This window comes from Myotis daubentonii, chromosome 10 (genome assembly GCF_963259705.1).
Source record: "Myotis daubentonii chromosome 10, mMyoDau2.1, whole genome shotgun sequence".
Taxonomy (NCBI): domain Eukaryota; kingdom Metazoa; phylum Chordata; class Mammalia; order Chiroptera; family Vespertilionidae; genus Myotis; species Myotis daubentonii.
Genome location: NC_081849.1, coordinates 14,785,946 through 14,806,718, shown reverse-complemented (window position 1 = coordinate 14,806,718; position 20,773 = coordinate 14,785,946).

Here is a 20,773-nt window from a genome sequence, read left to right as displayed (position 1 = left end):
TCCATAAAGTTGTTGAAGTCTATCATTACCAGAAATTATTCTATTTTATTTCAAAGTTTCATATTTTGATAGAATAAAGCAAAATTATAATAGATAATTTGTGAAGTTGCTTTGTCTCCCTTGTTCCCTATGAAGGCTCAGATCTCATGGGTTTAAATATCATTGCAAACCCATTACACTTGCAAGCTTGGGTTTCCTGTGGTTAGGATTTCTCCTCCTCCTCTTTCTCTTTCTCCTCTCTCTCCTTCTCCTCTCCCTCCTTCTTCTCCTCTTCCCCTCTTCCTGCTCCTCCACCACCTCCTCCTCCTCCTCCTTATTCTGATTTTAGGATCATTGGGTCTTAATCTGGAGTGGTTTGGGGGCTTAATAGGTAGCCCATTTTTTAAAAGTTCCATTTGGACACTTTCATTTTACTGATGTGGAAATTGAGGCACAAACTGGGTGGACATTTTATAATATTATTGTGAATTCGTAGCTAGGAAAGAAAAATAATGAACAGCTCAAGTTGGTATTATTTTCAAATCTTAAAAAGATAATGATGGTTTAGATTTAGAAGAAGCAAAAACTGTAAATGTTGAATATTTGTAGGAAGCATATTGTCTCCATTGTGACTGGCCTTTGAGAAATAACACAAGGACAAATTTCAGTTATTAAAATATTTTAAAAGCATAAAATGGTATACAATGAGATAGAATACAGATAAAATAGTTGATTTCATAATTTAAACAGTAGGGAATAATACAAGGTCATAGATATTTTATTAAAAAACTAAGAAAGGGTTTAATTTCAGCAATTAGACATTTGGATAAACCTTTATACTTAGATATATCATTTGAGGTGGAAATGTGAATCTATGTTAGAGAGATGTAGTTATTAGCAACTTACAATTCACTATATTCATCAAAGTGAATTAAAAAGTGATTGTGCATTTAGAATTAAAAATTTTTAACATCTTAGTATTTGAAGTTTACCTGAACTGTATCTGGTCTTTATGCAGGTCACATTGAAGGAAACAAAACTATTAAAATAATATTAGTTACAAATGAGGTTTTTGTTCTAATTTGCATCTGTTATACCGAATGTCTGATTTTTTTCTTCGTTCCTAACTCTCATGCATCTGTCTATTTCATGAGACAGATGGATAGCCATCTGTAAAAATTTAACCCACATATGAATTTCAATGAAATTTTATGTCTAAACTGATATGAATGTAGTAAAACTCTTATTGTATGGTCCCAGGCCCCGTGAGAGGATTACCTAAGCCTTTAGTCCTTTAAAATACTCTAATGTGACTTGAGGAACCACAGACAGTGGTATGACTGACACCAGAAATATGACTCTAATTTCTACTCTGAGGCCAGGAGCAAATGAGGTCAAATTTTATGAGACTATAGGCCCGGTGTACAACATTTGTGCCCTGCGGGGAGAGGGGAGTCCCTCAGCCTGACCTGTGCCCTCTTGCAGTCTGGGACCCCTTGGGGGATGTCTGACTGCCAGCTTAGGCCTGGAGCGGGCCTAAGCTGGCAGTCGGACATCCCCCGAGGGATCCTTAGCACTGCCTCAGAAGCAGGAGAGGCTCCCGCCACTGCTGCTATGCTCACCAGCTGTGAGCCTGGCTTCTGGCTAAGTGGCACTCCCTCTGTGGGAGTGTACTGACCACCAGGGGGAAGCTCCTGTGTTGAGCATCTCCCCCATGGTGGCCAGTGTGCCTCATAGCAACCAGTCGTTCTGCTGTTCAGTCAATTTGCATATTAAGGTTTTATATATAGGATGTAAAACAAAAGAGTCCATTGAGGGAAATGTTTACTTAATTTTAAACTTCCTTATTTGGCTGATAGACATTTCACATATTTGGGTGTCATAAAGACTTCAGTTTAACTTTAATAGGAAATATTTTTTAAGCTTGAATTTTTCTAACTCCTAAAGGCTATGATTCTCAGTAATCTACTGATTGTTTTGTACTAAATAAGTTTTTTTGGGAGGAGTAAGCAATTAGATTCTGTCTTACTAGTTTATACAGCAATTTATACAGCTGATCCAACTTCCATCTTGAAGCCCCAGCTCTCAGTTTACATGAAAACACACTGAAGTTTTCTTCCTACTTCACCAGTCTCTTCTGTTTTCTCAGATATTCCTCTTCCTACTACACTCTACTGGAATTTGGCAAAGTCTTTTGAGCTCTCTCCTCTCCATGTCTGTGACTGTCAATACTTTGGTTTTTCCAAGCAGAATGCACCAAATGTACATTTTAATCCAGACATCTTCTTCCTGTGTCCTGTTTTCTATTTGACATCTCTATTCCGTAGCCTATGCACCTTCCAAACATTTTGTTTTTCTCCCCTCCTGAGGAAAGCCAAGTTCATATAGTTCCGCATGCTCCTTTAAGCGCCTCTGTTAGGACTTTAGCAAAAGGTTCAGAATATAGGGTTCCAATAGCTGAGCTCCAGAGGCACCCATTATGAAGTCCTTTTCTTTATCAGGAAATTGGTATTATTTGATGAGCAGAAATATATTATTTGTATCCTTTACTTGCACATATGTAAAGTAGTGAGAAAGATAGTCCCTTTGTTGGGGAATGTTGCTTGGTGAATTGAGCTATACCAGATCAAAACACACTACTCAGTGGATACGGAGACAACAGGGTTTCATGAAGTGAATAAATTTCTCCAACAAAGCTTACTTTACCCTTACCCATATGTCCCCTTTATATGACAACCTCCTCCCCAAATATATTCCTCTCCTAGTAAATGGCACCATTAATTACCAAATGTTTTAGGCCAGTGGTCGGCAAACTGCAGCTCCCAAGCCACATGTGGCTCTTTGGCCCCTTGAGCGTGGCTCTTCCACAAAATACCACTTGCGGGCGCGCACATACAGTGCGATTGAAACTTCGTGGCCCATGCACAGATGTCAGTATCTTTGGCCCCACTCAAGGGGCCAAAGAGCCGCATGTGGCTCGTGAGCTGCAGTTTGCCGACCACTGTGGCCATGCACCAGCAGTCACTCTGTATTCTTCCTCTCCTTCACCTTCACACGAATTTTATCTATTTTGTCTAATCTGCCTCCAAAATATACCTTAAATATATCTTCCTACCCAGTGTCATTCATCTGTCATGATGTTTAACTGTTGCAAGAACCTCCACACTGGTCTTTTCTCTTCCTTTGTCCTCTTCAATCAATTTCTCCATGCAGCAAACAGCAAAAGTGTCCAGCTTCAACTAGATCACTTCACTTGTCTTTAAATCAGTGGCTTGGCCCTCACCTGTTTGGCTCAGCGGGTAGAACATTAGTCCTAGAACTGAAGGGTCCCTGGTTCCATTCTGGTCAAAGGCATGCAAGTCGGTTGCAGGCTTGATCCCTGGCCCTGGTCAGGGCATGTGTGGGAGGCAACCAATCAATGTGTCTCTCTCACATTGATGTTTCTTTATTTCTGTCTCTCCTCCTCTCTCCCACTCTCTCTAAAAAAAAAAAAAATCAATGGAGCCCGGCTGGCGTGGCTCAGTGGTTGAACACTGACCTGTGAACCAGGAGGTCAGGGTTCAATTCCTGGTCAAGGGCACATGCCTGAGTTGCTGGTTTGATGCCCAGTTGAGGGCGTGCAGGGGGCAGCCAATCAATGATTCTATCTCATCATTGATGTTTTGATATCTCTCTCTTTCTCCCTTCCTCTCTGAAATCAATAAAAAAAATTTTTTAAAAATCAATGGAAAAATATCCTCGGATGAGGAAATAAAAAACAAACTGATTGGTGGCTTTCAGTGTGCTTAAAATAGTACTCCTATTTCTTAACAAGGTATATTAGACTTCAATATGAACTGTAACTAACCTCATCGCATACTCTCCTAGTGAAGTACTCTATGAAACAGCAATCTCCTTCTGGGTAAATATACAAATTAATTGAAAACAAGGTCTCAAAGACATATTGACACACCTGTGCTTATAACAGCATGAACAAACAATAGCCAAAAGACGGAAGCAACCCAGATGTCCATCGACAGATGAATAGATGAGCAAAATGTCCTATGTACATTTTGAAATATTGTTCAACCTTAGAAAGGAAGTTCAGATACATGCTACTATATGGATAAACCTTGATGGCATTATGCTAAGTAACCCAGTCACAAAGGGCCAAATGCCATTTGATTCCACTTATATGAGCTACCTAAAATAATCAAACACATAGAGACAGAAAGGAGAATGGTGGTTGCCAGGGGCTGGCAGTGGGGAGAATGAGGAGTTGTTAATGCATATAATTTTCAATTTTGTAAGAGTTTGGGAATTGTTTGCACAGCAATGTGAATGTACTTAGAACCACTGGACTCTAACCTTAAAAACTGTTGACACTCACATAGCAATATATTTATGGATACATCTCCTAGGGCAGAGGAAACTAGGGAGAAAATAAATACATAGGACTACATCAAACAAAAAGCTTCTGAACAGCATAAGAAACCACCAGCAAATTGAAAAGGGAACCCACTGAATGGGAGAACATATTTTCCAATGATACATCTGATAAAGAGTTAATACCCAAAATATATAAAGTACTTATATAATTCAACAAAAAGAAGACAAACAATTCAATTAAAAAATGGGCAGAACCCCTGAATAGACATTTCTCCAAAGAGGACATACAAATGATCAAGAGATATATGAAAAAAATGATCAAAGTCACTAATCATTAGAGCAATGCAAATTAAAACCACAGAAAGATAGCACCTCACACCTGTCAGAATGGCTACCATCAAAAATCAACAAATAAGTGCTGGTGAGGATGTGGAGAAAAGGGAACCCTAGTTCACTGCTGGTGGGAATGCAGACTGGTGTAGCCACTGTGAAAAACAATATGGAGTTTTCTCAAAAAATTAAAAATGGAACTTCTGTTTAACCCAGTGATCCCACTTCTGGGAATATATCCTAAAAAACTCAAAATACCAATCAGAAAGAACATATGCTCATAGCAGCATTATTTACAATAGCTAAGATTTGGAAACAGCCCAACTGAGAAAGACAAATATCACATGATCTCACTTATTTGTGAAATCAAATGAACAAAATGAATTGATCAACAAAATAAGACCTGAAGCTGAGAGGTATGAAACAGACTGACATACCTCAGTGTTGGGTTGGAGGGATGAGAAGAGATAAATCAAAGAACTTATATACTTACTAGAGACCCTGTGCACAAAATTCGTGCACTGGGGAAGGGGGTTCCTCAGCCCAGCCTGCACCCTCTCCAATCTGGGACCCCTCGGGGGATGTCCGACTGCTGGCAGTTGGACATCACTCTCATAATCTAGGACTGCTGGCTCCCAACCACTCACATGCCTGCCTGCTGCCTGATTGCCCCTAACTGCTTCTACCTGCCAGCCTGATCATCCCCTAACCACTCCCCTGCCAGCCTGATTAACGCCTAACTGCTCTCTGCAAGCCCAATTGCCTCCAACTGCCCTCCCCTGCTGACCCAGGCACCCCCAACTGCCTTCCCTTGCTGGCCCGGTCACCCCTAACTGCCCTCCCCTGCTGACCATCTTGTGACCACATGGGGGCGACCATCTTGAGCAAGGGCATGATGGTCAATTTGCATATTACCTCTTTATTATATAGGATATGCATAGCCATGGACATGGGAAATAGGGAAATGAAGACCTGGTGGATGCGTAGGGACTAGAAGGAGGGGGGGGAAGTGAGGGAAATGGGAGATATCTGTAATATTATCAATAATAAAAATATATTTTAAAATGAAAGAAGTTGTTAAGATAATAAATGTTATGTTTTGTATAATTTGCCATAATTTCTTAAAAAATAAAAACCAGTGAAATCAAATAATAGCCCTAAAATAATTTTAGAAACTTTGTATATGCCCATCAATATGTGAAATATATATGGTTTTATTTCTAGTGACATAATTTTTTTACTCTGACTGACACTTAAATGTTTCATTTGAATTTTTTCATTTCTTAGTGTTGTAATTATATCAATATAGGCAATCATTTATTTTATAAATTTGTTTAGCTGTTTATGTCAAATAAACATACATATATATGCAGATGCTATGTAATTAACACATAATACATGGTGGTTGCAACTGCACTTTTAAGACTGGTAAGAAAAAATATATGGACATACATACACATAGTTTTGGGGTTTTTTGTTTCTGAGTTTTTCAATTGTTTTTATACAATATACAAAATATTACCAGATTGTAGATATAAAATAATTGGCTATTTGCGTGCAATAAACATTAATATTTCAAGAAAAATGTTTTGAAATATAATACATATAGTTATAATGTTTTGGTGAGTCAAACATTTACCAATGCAAATTTACTAAGTTTGATTTCACAAAAATGGCTCTTATATGCTCTTATTCAGACATATTCTTTGTACAATATCTACATTACACTATTATGTAGTGGTCATAGGATACAAGTTACATCCATGATATTATCTGTTTTCCCTATAAGTTTCTCAAGAATCAGGAATAGAGCCCTGGCCGGTGGGTTCAGTGGTTAGAGCATAGGCCTACACACTACAGGATAGTGAGTTTGAGTCCCAGTCAAGGGCATATACCTAGATTTCAGGCTTGATCCCTGGCCCTGGTTGGGGCATGGGTGTGAGGCAACTAGTCTATGTGTCCTTCTCACATCAATGTTTCTCTCTATCTCTCCCCTCCCTTTCACTCTCTTTTAAAATCAATGGAAAAAAATGTCCTCCAGGAAGGATTAACAAAACGAAAAAAGAATCAGAAATAGAAAGCTGAATCCAAGTTTTGAAACAAAGTATTTAAACCTCAAAGGAATTATGCTGGGCAAATATATAATCATGCATAGGCTCCAAGAAGAGTTGAGTGCTGTGAAAGTTGTACTTTATTATTAAACAAAGCTTATTGAAAAAGAAATCATTTCAGATGGTATAATTGCCTGGGGTATTTCAGAGGAAATGAATTTGTAGTCATTATAAAGCAATATTTGTCAAGAGTTATCTGATAAATATTATTCTTACTCCTTCTCTGTGAATTTTCTAAACCATATTATCCTTTAGAAAAAGGGATATGTGTTTGCCAGCACAATGCAGCATATCATGAAGGAGGAAGAAAAGATACATGCTTTAAAATGTGTATAATTTTCTATAAACATTAGCACTTATTTAATAATTAATTTGTGGCCAAAGCATGATTATAATATCCAAAAAAGCCTTATTCAATAATGCTTTTTCAAAATGCTTAGACTAAGTTGAATGCATTATATTTTATACCTCGTGAGAAAGGAACCCACACGTCATTTAGACCATCAATAATCACAATGACTGTAATTTGCAAAGCCAGTTATGGTGAAATGTGTGTGGCTTTGAAACTTAACAATGGAGAACAATCTTAGCTCCAGAATTACATAACTTGTCCTGAGCAGACTGTGTTTCCAGCTAATTTTTGGAGAGCCAGAGCTCCTCTCTATGAAGAAGTGCACAAAATGCTGGCAAATTATTTTTATGAAAAATGATCAATAATGTAACTATCGATCATCTATTCATATATGTTTTAAAATATATCTTTTTATTGATTTTAGAGAAGAAGGGGGAGTGATAGAGAGATAGAAACATCCATGACAAAGAAACATCATCAATCAGCTGCTTCCTGCACACCCTCTACTGGGGATGGAGCCGGGAAGCTGGGCATGTGCCTTGACCAGGAATCAAACCGCGACCTTCTGGTTCATAGGTTGATGCTCAACCACTGAGTCACATCAGCCAGGCAGTCATCTATTTATATTGATACCATCCATGGCTGGACTCTAAAAAAGAAAGACACTGTGAAGGAGAAGATGTTGTTAAGGTATGGAGGCATCACCACCCGCTAAGTGCAGTTTTGTTCTTTTAACACATTTTTATTGAATGTCCATAGCATGTCAAGCACTGTTTTATTTTATGGGACTATAAACATGAGGAGGCAAAAATATGCTTGCTAACTGGGAAGACCACTAGGGTGCTATTTGAACAAAGACATATTTTTTTAAAATTTTATTTTATTGCTTACAGTCTTACAAAGGGTATTACATATGTGTCCCTTTTTTTCCCCCGCCCTTGACAATCCCCTGGCCTCCCCTATCCCCCAGTGTCTTATGTCCATTGGTTATGCTTATTTGCATGCATACAAGTCCTTTGGTTGATCTCTTACCCCCCTCCATCCTGCCCCTCACCCCTCCCCGGCCTTCCCGCTACAGTTTGACAATCTGTTTGAGGCTGCTCTGCCTCTGTATCTATTATTGTTCAAAAGTTTATAATGGTCTCTATTATCCATGAATGAGTGAGATCATCTGGTATTTTTCCTTCATTGACTGGCTTATTTCACTTAGCATAATGCTCTCCAGTTCCATCCATGCCGTTGCAAATGGTAAGAGTTCCTTCTTTTTTACAGCAGCATAGTATTCCATCATGTAGATGTACCACAGTTTTCTAATCCATTCATCTGCTGATGGGCACTTAGGCTGTTTCCAGATTCTAGCTATGGTGAATTGTGCTGCTATGAACATATGGGTGCATATATCCTTTCTGATTGTTGTTTCTGGTTTCTTGGGATATATTCCTAGAAGTGGGATCACAGGGTCAAATGGGAGTTCCAGTTTTAGTTTTTTGAGGAAACTCCATACTGTCTTCCATAGTGGCTGCACCAGTCTGCATTCCCACCAGCAGTGCACGAGTGTTCCTTCTTCTCCACATCCTCTCCAGCACTTGTCATTTGTTGATTTGTTGATGATAGCCAATCTGACAGGTGTGAGATGGTACCTCATTGTTGTTTTGATTTGCATCTCTCGGATGATTAGTGACTTTGAGCATGTTTTCATATGTCTGTTGGCTTTATGAATGTCCTCTTTTGAAAGGTGTCTATTTAGGTCCTTTGCCCATTTTTTGAACAAAGACATATTTAAAGTATGTGATGCAGGGAGCCCATTGGACACCTATAAGGTGGTGTTCCAGACAAAGAAAAGAGCCAGTTCAAAAGCACTGGGTTAGAGTTTTGCTTGTCATGTGTGAGAAATAATAAGGCAGGGGTCCTCAAACTACGGCCCACAGGCCACATGCGGCCCACCGAAAATATTTGTTTTTTTTACTTCAAAATAAGATATGTGCAGTGTGCATACGAATTTGTTCATAGTTTTTTTTTTAAACTATAGTCCGGCCCTCCAATGGTCTGAGGGACAGTGAACTGGCCCCCTGTTTAAAAAGTTTGAGGACCCCTGTTAAATAAGAGAACTAGTAGGTCTAGAACAGCATAAATAATTAGTAAAATATGTATGGTTTTGTACACCATGGCAAAGTCTTTGATTTGACTGTACATGAGAGGGAAAATCATTGAAATATTTTGAGAAAAGCAGTAAAATATAACAGATTGTACGGGCTACGGGCAGAAGAAGAGAAATAAGAGAAGAGGTTATTATAACAGTCTCTTATCTGTCATAGAATGGTGACTTGGATTAGTGTGTTAGGTGAGCAGTGGTTAATTCAGGAGTTTATTGAAGGTAAAGTCAACAGTGTTTGCTAATAGATTAGATGAACAGGGTGAGAATAAGAGAGGAAGCAAAGTTTGGATGGAGAAAATGGAAGACCTATGTCACCAGTAACTGAAATGAGGAAGATAGAATAAGGCAGGGGTGGGCAACCTTTTTGTGAGTGCGTGCCAAAACCAGAAAAATCTCTGACTCAAAATTCTTCTGCCTGCCAACCCTAATTTTTTGAGAACATGTTACGCCTACTTGATATCTCTTAAGGTGTACGTAAGTGAAGAACCTTGAAGAAATAATAAAATTCATTCGCGTGACAAAAACACAGTATATGATGATGAAAAATACATTTATTTTTTAATGTATACATGTACACTGATAGTCCGACAGAAAACCTTGTGACTCTGTTTGATATTATCAGTGGGACTTTTGCTGCTGCATCACTGATGACAGAGATTTTACATCAGGTTTATATTTCGTGACCTTCAGAGATATGCACGAGCTACTACTTTCATCCGTCAGGCTACTCCTATTATGAGACTTAACAAAATTCATCACTGAGAACAAAGATTAACAAGCATATGTGGATGAAAACAAAAATTGGTCAGATCTAGGAAGGCAGGGAGAGTTAAGGCAGAGGCATAGAAATTGTTCTTCTCTTCTCTCATCAATCCATGTCTATGGTCTTTAAGATAATTTGTTATGTAAAACTAGAGGCCCGGTGCACAAAAATTTGTGCACTTGGCGGGGGGGGGGGGGGAGAGGGGTCCCTCAGCCCAGCCTGTGCCCTCTCGCAGTCTGGGGCCCCTCAGGGGATGACCACCTGCTGGCTTAGGCCCGCTCCCCGGGGGATTGGGCCTAAGATGGCAATTAGACATACCTCTGGCAGCCCGGCAGCCCTTGGGGGATGTCCACTTGCCAGCGGGGAGCAGGCCTAAGCTGCAGTTGGACATCCTTAGTGCTGCTGAGGAGGCAGGAGAGGCTTCCACCACCACCGCTGTACTGGCAGCCATCAGTCTGGCTTGTGGCTGAGCAGAGTTCCTCCCATGTGAGAGCGCCCTGACCACCAGAGGGCAACTCCTGCATTGAGCGTCTGCCCCTTGGTGGTCAGTGGGTGTCATAGTGACCAGTCATTCCCAGTACTTCTGCTGTTAGGGTCAGTTTGCATATTACTCTTTTACTATATAAGATAGAGGCCTGGTGCACGGGTGGGGGCCAGCTGGTTTGCCCTGAAGGGTGTCCCGGATCAGGGTGGGGGTCCTGCTTGGGTGCCTGGCCAGCCTGGATGAGGGGATGATGGCTGTTTGCAGCTGGCCACACCCCCTTCAGGGTGGGGGTCCCCACTGGGGTGCCTGGCCAGTCTGGGTGAGGGGCTAAGGGCCGTTTTCAGGCTGGCGGGTGACTGAAGCTCCCAACCTCTCCTTTTTTTCCTTTTTTTTTTTTTTATTCTGGTATTTATTTACCTTCTATGACTGTCACTGGAACTGCGAGCCAGCTTTAGCTCTGAGGCTCAGCTCCAGCTCTGAGACCTCGGCTGCTGAAAGCAGGTATCTGGGTTTGTTTGGCTTCTATAATTGAAACACTGTTGCAACTCCAGCTCTGAGGCCCGGCTGGCTGAAAGCAGGTTTCTGGTGTTTGTTTAGCTTCTATAATTGCAACACTGTTGCATCTGGAGCTCAGAGGCCAGCAGCAGCAGGCGGGGAACCTTGGCTTCCTCCTTCACTGGAGCAAGCAAGCCTCCTGCTCGCTTCAGCTGCCTGGCTGCTGGCCGCCATCTTGGCTGGCAGTTAATTTGCATATCGCCCTGATTAGCCAATGAGAAGTGTGTCAGAGGTATGGTTAATTACCATGTTTGTCTATTATTAGATAGGATTATTTATTTCTCTAAGATGCACCTATACTGAATTTATCTGAAAAATAAAAAAGTTGATACTAAGAAAAAAAATTGTAAATGGAAGATTATAAGAGAGGGTTTCGCGTGCCAGCAAAAGTACTGGCGTGCCATATTTGGCACCCATACGAGGGGTTTCCCACCCCTGGAATAGGGGCAGATTTGGGGAAGGAATTAGCCTTGGGCACAGTATATTTGTGTTTTAGTATTAAATCTACTAACTCAAGATGCCAGCAAGGCAGTTGCATATACACTTCTAAGTTTGAGGGAAAATAGTGATCTGATTGCAGAGATATGCATTTTGTAGCTATCAACCTATAGATGATATTTAAGTTATGAGACTGGATGAGATCACCTAAGGAATCATCATAAATGGAGAAGAAAAGACTTCTGAAACTTGATCCTGGAGATTATTCTGACATTTACGGAATAGGAAAGTGTTTAGGAAAGTTGGGCAGGTTGAGTCTACTGAAAGGTGACAAGTGAATGCAGTTTATTGAGGTTTGATTAGAGAGAAAAAGTTGTAAAAAATATATTTTCCCTGGGAAAGTGGAAAGTGAATGCAATGGGTATGTTTTAGGGACCAATATGAAGTTAGTGGCCATAAATATAGAATGATACCTATATCCATGGTTTCATTTTCCTCCAAAGTTATGCATTCATCTGCCTTGATTCCGATAGAGGAGGTGGATTGGGATAAGTGGAAGGTATATTTCAATGAATTGAATATAATGATTGCCCATTGGATCTAAGCAACTGTGTGAAGAAAAAAGTGGATCTACATTGGAGGAGAGACAATGAAAAGACTGAAGATTCGGTGGGGCTAAAGGCTTTTTGGGGTGAGGTATTAGAAGGAGTAACACTTGAAATTTAGCTGGTAGTGAACAGAGACCTAAATGCTGGGAATTGAAATTACTTTAAGGGTGTAGTTCCCAGAAATTTACATTCTGGACTCCCTGAATTTGAAGTGGCTGTAGAATAAATATGTGGAGAGCAGAGGGAAGCGATTGGTAAGAGGCAGAGACTTGTGTTGATGTGTAGGTGGGCAGTGGAGTTGTGGGAGTAAATGAGGCAGAGGTCACAATAAGAAACACAACTGGGAGAACCAAGATGGCGGCATAGGTTAACACCGGAGTTTGCTGCTTTGAACAACTACTTCAAAAGTGAAACTAAAACACGGAACGGACATCACCCAGAACCACAGGAACGCTGGCTGAGTGGAAGTCCTACAACTAGGAGGAAAGAGAAACGCATACGGACACTCAGAGGAGGCGCAGTGCTGAAGTCAAATTCTGAGGTGCGGAGTGTGCGGAGCGGGCTGGCGGCGGAGGGCGCGAATGTTGTTTTCAATCGGGAGGGAGTCGCAGACTCTGAGCTCCAGATACAGGCGAGTCTTTAGGGACCCAGGCTCAAACGGGAGAAGCGGACTGTCGGGCTTCGGTCAGAGCGAGTGCAGCTTTCTTTCCTAGCTTTGCAGCGGGTGCTGGAACTCAGAGAGGCAGAGCCCCTGGGGACAGGACTGAGAGCCGCCATAACTGCTCTCTCCGGCCCACCCTGTTGATCCTGTGCGACCCGCCCTACCCAAGCCCTGCACAGAGGCATTTGCCGGATAGCCTCAGGCAAAGGCTAGATTAGCACCTCCCTAGAGGACAGAAGTTCTCTCACTGCTGACACAGCTGATTCTCATAGCCACTTGGCCTGGAGGTCAAACCCTCCCTGGAATTAGCTACAACAATCAAGATTTATCTATAAGACTGCGAACAAAGACCACTAGGGGGTGCACCAAAGAAGCATAACAAAATGCGGAGACAAAGAAACAGGACAAAATTGTCAATGGAAGAAATAGAGTTCAGAACCACACTTTTAAGGTCTCTCAAGAACTGTTTAGAAGCTGTCGATAAACTTAATGAGATCTACACGAAAACTAATAAGACCCTCGATCTTATATTGGGAAACCAACTAGAAATTAAGCACACACGGACTGAAATAATGAATATTATACAGACGCCCGACAGCAGACCAGAGGAGCGCAAGAATCAAGTCAATGATTTGAAATGCGAGGAAGCAAAAAACATCCAACCGGAAAAGCAAAATGAAAAAAGAATCCAAAAATGCGAGGATAGTGTAAGGAGCCTCTGGGACAGCTTCAAGCGTACCAACATCAGAATTATAGGGGTGCCAGAAGATGAGAGAGACCAAGATATTGAAAACCTATTTGAAGAAATAATGACAGAAAACTTCCCCCACCTGGTGAAAGAAATGGACTTACAGGTCCAAGAAGGGCGGAGAACCCCAAACAAAAGGAATCCAAAGAGGACCACACCAAGACACATCATAATTAAAATGCCAAGAGCAAAAGATAAAGAGAGAATCTTAAAAACAGCAAGAGAAAGAAACTCAGTTACCTACAAGGGAATACCCATACGACTGTCAGCTGATTTCTCAACAGAAACTTTGCAGGCCAGAAGGGAGTGGCAAGAAATATTCAAAGTGATGAATACCAAGAACCTACAACCAAGATTACTTTATCCAGCAAAGCTATCATTCAGAATTGAAGGTCAGATAAAGAGCTTCACAGATAAGGAAAAGCTAAAGGAGTTCATCACCACCAAACCAGGATTATATGAAATGCTGAAAGGTATCCTTTAAGAAGAGGAAGAGGAAGAAAAAGGTAAAGATACAAATTATGAACAACAAATATGCATCTATCAACAAGTGAATCTAAGAATCAAGTGAATAAATAATCTGATGAACAGAATGAACTGTTGATTATAATAGAATCAGGGACATAGAAAGGGAATGGACTGACTATTCTTGGGGGGGAAAGGGGTGTGGGAGATGTGGGAAGAGACTGGACAAAAATCGTGGACCTATGGATGAGGACAGTGGGTGGGGAGTGAGGGCGGAGGGTGGGGCAGGAACTGGGAGGAGGGGAGTTATGGGGGGGGGAGGAACAAATGTAATAATCTGAACAATAAAGATTTAATTAAAAAAAAAAAAAAAAAAAAAAAAGAAACACAACTCCAGGGAACATCTTCATCGCGTGATTTCTTCAGGAGAATACTGGATGGACTAGAAAGTATATTTGGGATTTTCAAAGAAACTGGTACAGCATAACAGAATCAAAGTTTTGACAAGCGCTTCTACATGAAAAATCAGGGCAGAAAGTTATCCATTGGATTAAAATACAAGGAGGTTTTTCTAGAAACACTGAAGTGGTTGGGGCAAAGATTGGTTTGGATTAGTTTAGGGAAGAAGAAATCATGAATGCAAAATAGCTCCAGCAGTTTAGCTATGAAGGGATAGATATATAGGGCAAGGGAATTGGCATGAGTTGGAGCTTGGAGGGACTTTTCTTTACCGATTTAAAAAAAAAAAAATTGAACATTGAAAATACTGAAACGTTGTGATAAGTAGGAAAGATTAGAAAAAGAAGGGAGCTAACAGAAAGAGAGGAGCCCCCAAGGAAAGGAGGCTACACACAACTACCACAGTGACTGAGTGGAATTTGAGGATATAGCGTTGAGTCAGGCTTTTGAGTCTGCATTCCAACTTAACCAGGAAGGTAGAGACCATTCAAGCACTGACATGCAGTGGCATGACATGTTACTTTAAAATTATTCATTGAGCTCTGGCCAGTTTGGCTTGAGTGGATGGAGTGTCGGCCTGCGGACTATAGGGTCCCAGGTTCGATTCTGGTCAAGGGCACATGCCCAGGTTGCAGGCTCGATCCCCAGTTGGGGTCATACAGGAGGCAGCCAATCAATGATTCTCTCTCATCATTGACGTTTCTATCTCTCTCTCCCTCTCCCTTCCTCTCTAAAATCAATTAAAAATATTAAAAGAATAAAATAGAATAAAATAATTCATTGAGTAGACATGAGTTCAGAATCAAATGAGAAACTTTCAGAGGAAAAACAAAAGCAGCAACTATTTGTCTTGCGGGTGTTAAATTGATTAACCAAATGCACACCGACAAATATTAACAGATGTGGACATTGCTCAGGGCAATACACTGTTGTTTTATGTCTTCACTAGCAATAATTTGTATTTATTCCTAAAAGGGGAAATTATATTTTATACGTCCTGGAGCTTTTGTCAGAATGATATGTGTATTATCTCTGTCTTCCTAAATCTTACCCAAGTTTTATTCTAGTATGCACCGCTGATAAATCATTATTCTCTGCATGAGTAATTGTTGCAGATGTTCACACTGATTAATGGGGAACAGCTATATTTATGGTGGTTTTAGTGTGGCAACTATACAACTGTGACTGCTCTTAAGATAAAGAGCATTGTGTTGTGATACTAGAATATGTGGCTTATAGTTGATGGCCACTGCTTGCTACTTTAGCCTTGCAGGGTTCTTTCTCAGTCCCCTCCCCCCACTGACATGATCTTACTTTCGTTAAACACAAAAGGTATTTTATAGGAGGGACATTTTCACATTGCCTTTAGGCCAGTGGTTCCCAAGGTGGGGCACATGCCCCACAGGGGTCAATTTGATTTTTAAAGGGGCAATTCAAGAATGAGTTATGAACTGTATTTCTTACAGTTCTATGGGGCCTCATATATAGTATATAAATATATTGTGACATATTTATGCATTTCAGTTTTCTACTATTCATTTTGAAACTTTATTTGCTATTTTTTTCATATCACTTCTATTATTGTTCTTTTTTTTTTAATAATTCCTAGTGGTTTCTTCCTCAGTACTTCAATTGTCCTTTTGTTCTTTTATTTTTCTCTTTCATGGATGCCATGTTCTTTGGAAGCTTGTTTAGGCAAAGTGAATGGCCTTTTAGGCTTCCTCCGCGTGAATAGGAGTTCACTTTTTTAATAAAAAGAATTATATGTCACGGGGCGGGAGGGGGAGGGCATCAGGATTTTAGAGATGCTTAAGTGGGGCATGGCCAAAAAAAGGTTGGGAACCAGTGCTTTAGACATTCCAAAAGTTACAGTTAAGGTTTGCTCTCTCTTAATGTCAAGTCCAGTAGCACCAACATAAGCAATCACCAACAAGTGATTCTTTGGGAGCCTATTTCTTGAGCCTTCCATTTGTTGACTATATCCTGTTTGGTTATTACATTATATTTTTCAATTGATCGACTAGAGAAGAGATCTTTTAAAGAAAGATTGAACAGGTGAATAAACTGGCTGAATGAGGCAGCATGAAATGATCAGCAAAACAGATTGTTTTTTATTTTTCAGTTTGTTTGCTTAATGAATCTAGTTCTGACGCTAAACATTTGGTGACATACTGTCTCAGTTTGCCTGGGTATTCCAACAATACAGGACTTTTGGATTAAAATGGGTATTCCTGGGAAACTAGGCTAAACTGGTCAGTCTCCAGCTAGGTGTGTTGGACTGATTTCTTAACCTTTATGTACTTCATAAATTTTCTCATGTGTAGAATGAATTAAGTTGGTACACTGCCCATCACTTTATTTGTTACGTAGCATGTGCATAATAGATAATAGTTCTTTTTCCTTTTTCTCCCCCAATTTCAAACTATGTTTACTCTTTAAGGGTGGAGAGCAGGTATTTTTCTTTTTGAACCATCCTTTGTGGTACACAGTGTGCTGACATATAGGCCAGAATAACACTTGGAACCAAGACACCGGTAACTGCTTGATAAATAGCTACTACATAAAGGAAATCCTAAGATTGGTTTTGAGAGGCACAAACTATTATAATACCTAGGATATTTTGCTCCCTCCACAAAAACTAATTTTTCCCCGTTGGGAATAATATCACTTTTGTTGAGCAAAATCACATAGCTCATTTTAAATTAAATTGTATGCTTATTAAATCCCAGGGATTAGGTCTTCAACTATATGATCATACTTTAAGAATGGTAATTCACACATTCTAGAAGGTTATTGATCACATGCTGTGTGTATCTTGCTGAATTAAGTACCCGCGTGAGATGCAGACCCCTGTGATTTATATTCTCCAAAGGGAGACACTATAAATACACCAAGCAATTAGGGACCAGAGAAAGTCGGGGAAAGTTTCAGTGGTAATAACACCAGCCTTAGGGGTGAAAGTTATTATTAACTGCAAGTCCATTAACCTTTTGAGCCTCTTTTCCCCACCTCAAGTGAAAGTCACAGCCACTCTCCCATTCACAGCCAACTTAAATCTACAGCAGAAATGAGACAATCTCGCACTTTGAAAGCCGCCAACCACCGCACAGGCTCATGCTAGAAATGCAGTCTTGTTTAAGAGCAAAGAAAGTCAGTAGGGGTGGAACTGTCAGAGTAGGGAAACTTGGGAAGGAAAAGAGGGACCTCAGCTGTGATGGCCCTTGCTCTTCCAGAACTTACCAGAGCTGGAGAGCTGCAAGCCAAAGTGCATGTCTCTATGCCAGTCAGAAGGACACATGGACCTGGAGGAGAACCCAGAGTCCAGTCTGAAATGCTTTGTCAATAAGGCAGCCTGCGAGGCACAAGATCACCTCTCCTCCACAGAGGAGAGAGAGGGAGGCTGCTGAGGACATCACATTGAGAAGGACTTAAGAACATCTGAAAGGACACTGAGAAACAAGGAAGAAGTAATTTAGTCCAATTATGTTTTGATGGAACACAGTCTAAGTAAAAACTGACGTGTTTCATAGTGTTAATTAGAAGCTGGAGAAATAGAAGTGAATGCGGCCTGTGTGTTGCTGTCATCAAGGTTTAGAGCAGAAGCAGCAGGGCTTTTCGCTGGAATCCCAGTGAGTATTTCCAACCCAGCAGTTTAATCATTTAATCCGAACCTATCGCGGGAGCCTGGCCCACTGCCTTTGTATGCAGCAACCATCGCTTGGCAGCCGTCACTTGACTTGGTTGCCTGTCGGGCGCCTTCCTGTGACATTTACTTTCTGTGTCATGGGCTTGGTGGGCTGGCACACTTTCTGCTCAGCATAATCTCTGGATATGATGTCCTTGTCTCAAATTAGGATACCTGTAAATTAGGCTGACAACATTTTCAGTTTAGAAGTAGAGACTCTATGGAAGAGGAGGAGGCAGGGAATTGTCATCACTGAGTAGGAAATAAGCGCTTTTAGACAAAGCTAACAGTTCCTCTGGCACCAGGTAAAGGCACTGAGAAAGCTGGCCAGGTAATAACGCAAGTCACTGCACCTGAACAATTAACAGGTTAGTGGCTTGTGAAATACTCCATATTTCTCTCCTTTTTTCAGAAATATTAGTTTGTGTCTATAGTCCTTGTTTGTGTATAACTATATTTTTTAAGAAAGAAAGAGGAGAAAATATTTATGGATGGATGCAGAGACTTAAGTCTTGCAAAGCCAAGGTTAAAAGAAGGAGGACTGGGAAAGGGGAAACACTATGAGTACAATAAGCATGATCTTTCCTAACAGTTTCAACTGAAGTAGCATAGAGGTTAAAAGTGGGACTTCCAGACCCAGACTCCTCAGCTTTGAATGCCAGCTCTGCAACTTACAAGTTGTATGAACTTTCTCAATGACTCAACCTCTGCAGTGTCCTTTTCCAGACCGATAAATGGAGATAATAATTAGTGTAGGGCGCTGCTATAGGGTTAAGCCTCAGAATGACCTGTTGGCAAAGCCACAAACAAGTCCCAGCTTAGAGGGCACAGTCTGTTTAGCATAATTAGGCTTGACCTTGTGACACTCCCTAGATCTCATCTGGGAAGCTAATGGGATGAGGGAGGTACAGAAAGTGCTGCCAAAACAAGTGAAACTCACAAGAACAGTGTAACTATGGTAACCACTACCTTGTTTACCTCTGGCTATAAAATAAAGGCTCAGCTTGCCTCTGGATCTCTCTCTCTGGGGCCTCGGCCAGGCATAGGAAGATCCACCTAGAGGTGGGCAATCTTTTTGACTTGAGGGCCACAATGGGTTCTTAAACTGGACCGGAGGGCCGGAACAAAAGCATGGATGGAGTGTTTGTGTGAACTAATATAAATTCAAAGTAAACATCATTACATAAAAGGGTACGGTCTTTTTTTTTTTTAGTTTTATTCATTTCAAACGGGCCGAATTGAATAAAACTAGTTTGCCCACGGCTGATAGACCCAGCTTATTCTCCCTGTCTGTCATTTCTTTATCCTTTCAGCACCCTCACTCAGGCTTTCGAACCCTTGGCTGAGCTGGCTCAGCCCATGTGGCACCCAATGATGGGCCTGAGTTCAGGGGAACTACAGTTGTCAGGTGAAAGGACGCTCCAGTGAAGCACCTGCAGAAAACAAGAAGGAAGGTAAGGAGCAAAGTTCAGTGATATAACTAGGTGTAAAATACGGGAAATTCAGGGTTGTAGGAAAAGAATTTAGACGTATCCATGCTTAAGGCCATGCTCTAAGCACGAGGCTGTTCTGTGAGGTATGAACAGCTTTTCGATTTGTTGGATTTTGTAAGTAAAACCTGCACATGGTTTTCTGAGGAAGGAAAGGTAAATGTAGAGGCATGGGAGAAGGTAGGCCTAAGGAGCCTTATCCTTAACCCCACTACAGCCTTTCCAGCTGGCTCAGTATCATGCCACCCCGGGAAAGTGAAGAATTGGCAAGTTCTCCCTGGGGTGATAGAGGAGTACTCAGGCAATAGCAGAAAGAGCCAATCCTAGTCTTAAAATGCAACTATAAAAATAAAAAAATGGGGGAGAACAATGTTGTGTGTTAAATTGAAGAATGTTATGTGTTAAATTTTTTGAATTACAATACAGACAGCAGCCAAAAGGCATCAGGCCTCCTGTACAATAGCCTCTGCCGACTTAACCCGGTAAGAGTTTTGCACAAACCAACCAAGAGTTTTACCAGATCTAGTAATGATGTGGGGAACAGGTTGTGTTTTGTATCTTTCCAGAAGGAGCAGTGCAGACAATTTGGGTACCAGAGCATTACGTGCGTCACCACAATGAACCCAGAGAAGCTCCTTGTCCCATCATTCCAAAGACTTAGAGTTGCCCCGATGATAGAAAAGTGGAAAAAAGAAAAAGAAGGCTATGAAAGGAACTGAGGTACCAACATGGGGTCAGCTGAAGAAGTTAACAACTGAGGCCTAGCAGATGGTAGAAAAGCAAGATGTGGAAGCTACTCCCTCAATCATGTTTCTGGCTATGCTAGCATTGGTTAGCTGCCAGTCTTCTGCAAAGTCTTGCACAGCCAAGTCTGAGGGCTCTGAGTAAATCAGCAAAAGAAACTTTCATTTATCAGAAACTCACTTATTGCTGTTTTGCATTGGCATTGTTTTATTATTCTTACTAGTTTTAAAATGTTAACACATTGGCATTGTTTTGTTAATAGCCAGAGCTTTATGTTTAAGTTTTAAAATGTTAACATGTCTGTTAACATTTTGGGTTTTGCATTGGTATTGTTTTGTTATAAGTTTTAATAGCCAGAGTTTTGTTCTTTATGCTTAA